We start from the raw sequence: 2,959 nt of genomic DNA, 5'->3' as shown, positions 1-2,959 counted from the left end.
TTTGTCCTCTAAGCAGCATAGAGGACTGCTGCCTTGAAGGCAAGGCATCAAAAGAGATAAAATTCTCTCTTCTTTTTTAATTTTCTAACAACGTCCAGGACAACTGTCCATGTTGTATAAAAAAGAATACCTCTAACTGCCTCCAGTGATCTGACCTCAACAGGGAATGTAAGGAAATTTTTGACGATAACTCCATGGGCACCTTTACGTGTGTTTGAAGGAAAAATATGAAACATATTTCAGGTTCATACACTGTCCAATTAAATGTGCAAATTTATCCTTAAAAAATAAATATTCTTCCATAACCTGTTATCAACTGAAGGATGGAGCTTATGAGGTGCATTTTAGGAGATGGTGACTAAAATATACTTTCACTTAGACTGAAATGGGTTCTATTATACTGACAGATTACGAGTAGCAAGCAGTTCAGTCATTTAACCACTGTCATCCATGAGAAACATCACAACCACTTGCATGATAAAACCACTGAAATCCCCTCACACACACACACACACACACACACACGCAGACGCACACACACGCACACACACACACACACACACACACACACACACACACACACACACACACACACAGATACACCTGTCTGCAGAGGATCAATAGCATAAAATACTCTGATCCTCAGGCAGCTCTGGATTGCAGCTTGCAAACCAAGCATCATTCTGAATGGATTCAGCCTCTGGGAGGAAAATGAGTCACCATAGCAACATAGTGGAGCCTATCTGAGACATTCACACAGTGCGGCACACAAACATGATATGGGCTCATATCAAGTTTGTGTGTGGAGTTGATTCCTTCGGTTAATGTTGGACCTGCGGACTGAAGGTCACACTGATAGAGGAAATGCAGAAAAACATGACTATAATATCTACAATTTCCCTGAGAGAAAATCTCAAAGGTAAATTTATGTCTATCTATCTGCAGTTTACAGAGGCAAGATTAAGACCAGCAATGTCCAACAAACTGCAGGCCAGGAAGAATCCAGGAAGTGCATAAAAAAAGTTGCTTTATTATTATTCATTATGTAACACTGCAGGACAGAGAAAACATGACAAATATTTCTGGATCACAAGAAATATCTTCTCCTCTACCCATCACTAGATTAGACTCTCCTGTCACCCACTTCCTCCACTCCAGTCACACAATTTGGAAAAGTTCTATTTAGTATCTAAATCTTTGGTGCCTCAAAGTGGCATCACTGCAGTTCGACACTAAATGGGAACAATAACTGTACACTAAAGTTAGTAGAGCACTTACTGGCTCTAGAGAAACTGGAATAGTTCTGTCTAATGGCCGATTCCTGGAGCACACACTGAATCACTTCATTCCCTCTCCCCAGTCTCTGCTACAGTAACTGAAGCATAAATTCTATAAGATCAAACGTTTAGTCTTATGCAGTCTTTATATATTACACTCTACTCAACATGAATTCTGATTGGCTGAAATTTATTAAGAAATTACAAAAATATTATTTCACTTCAAAATTGTGAAATGATAAAACAATTAAAGAAGCGTGGGTGACAATCAAAACGGCATTAAAAAGCCCAACTAGGGACAAGTGCTGCGAATTAGCAGTTGCTATTGCACCATGATTCAAACATGGGACTGCTGTTTTATTCAGTTTGTCTATGTCGATGTGTGTCTGTCCCTATCAAATAAACTTTATAATAAAAATTATGTTAATGTCTTTAACAGCTTTATGACCATGTTCTGCTGTGAGGAGAATAGTTCAAGTTAGCACTCTGGAGTTTGGTTGCCGTTGTCCTATCCCCTGGAACTAGTCACCAAGACCCCACCAAAACACATCCCCTCAGTATGATGCTTCCATCAACATACTTGACAGTTTAGTTTTGGGTTTATGTGACCAGACATTTGTGGCTCTCTTTGTATAATGTATTTTGAGGAAAAAGTCAAGTTGCTTCTATCATAAAATCAGATTGGTGCAGTGCATTACCCTCAGCAGCTTCACCTTAAAGGATCTTTTCCACTGAAGAGACATTTTTGGGAAGTTGACTACTTTTTCTTCCCTCTGTGTCTGAACTCAAACAACCAATCATTTTGCATTTAAAACTTTATTGAACAAAGAACACATTGTATGTAGGAAAGGTGTTAGTGTTGATAATTGTAATAAACATATTTTATGTTCCCTGTAAGGCTGGACATAAAATGAGGTTTTGATAACAGTCTAACTGGACAATAAGAAATGAGAATCTTCTGGATAATAATTATGATGCCTCGGCCCATTTTGAAAAATCTCAGGAAAGTTCAGAAATATATCGTGATCATAGAATAGATCCGTGTTTTTCAAAGTGGGAGCCGTGCTTGAAGCTTGAAGACCTGAGTCCCTCTTGTTTGGTCAAATTCTACAACACTTAAATACAATGACCACTTTCAGAAAAGAGCCAATTTAATTGCTCAGCAACTTTTCACAGAATACAAGATGTTCAAAATGTATAAATCTTCATTTGAGTCAATAAACATTGTTGTGTCTGCTGGATTCTATTATTATTGTCTAAACCTGTCAAACTATATGGTGTGTGGTGAATCTGGTTTGTGGGGAAAAAAATAAAAAGTCCTACAAGTTTTGCATTTGAGAAATGAAAAAAAAAACACTGAAGACCTGAGCCATCTGAGAAAGGCATGATGGGTCCATCTAGAGGTCCACCAGAACACTGCTAGTGAACGATTCTTCAGGAAGAGCACAGATAGCACAGACTGGTGTGGAAATTAGATCCACATTCTCTAAAGCAGTTTGTCTCCACTTTACCTGTCCATCACCAGGCCAACACAAAGACGAGACCACTCACACACCTTCAGGTTTTAATAAATCACTTACTTCACCTGTTGGTTAAATAAGAGCAAACCTTGAAATAATTAACATTTTTCTAGAAAACATTTAGTTAAAGTCAAACAACTGTCACAAAGACAAACAAACGTG

This window comes from Poecilia mexicana, unplaced genomic scaffold (genome assembly GCF_051168715.1).
Source record: "Poecilia mexicana isolate PSO_F unplaced genomic scaffold, ASM5116871v1 scaffold_9, whole genome shotgun sequence".
Lineage (NCBI taxonomy): Eukaryota > Metazoa > Chordata > Actinopteri > Cyprinodontiformes > Poeciliidae > Poecilia > Poecilia mexicana.
Note: the sequence above shows the minus strand (reverse complement) of the source record.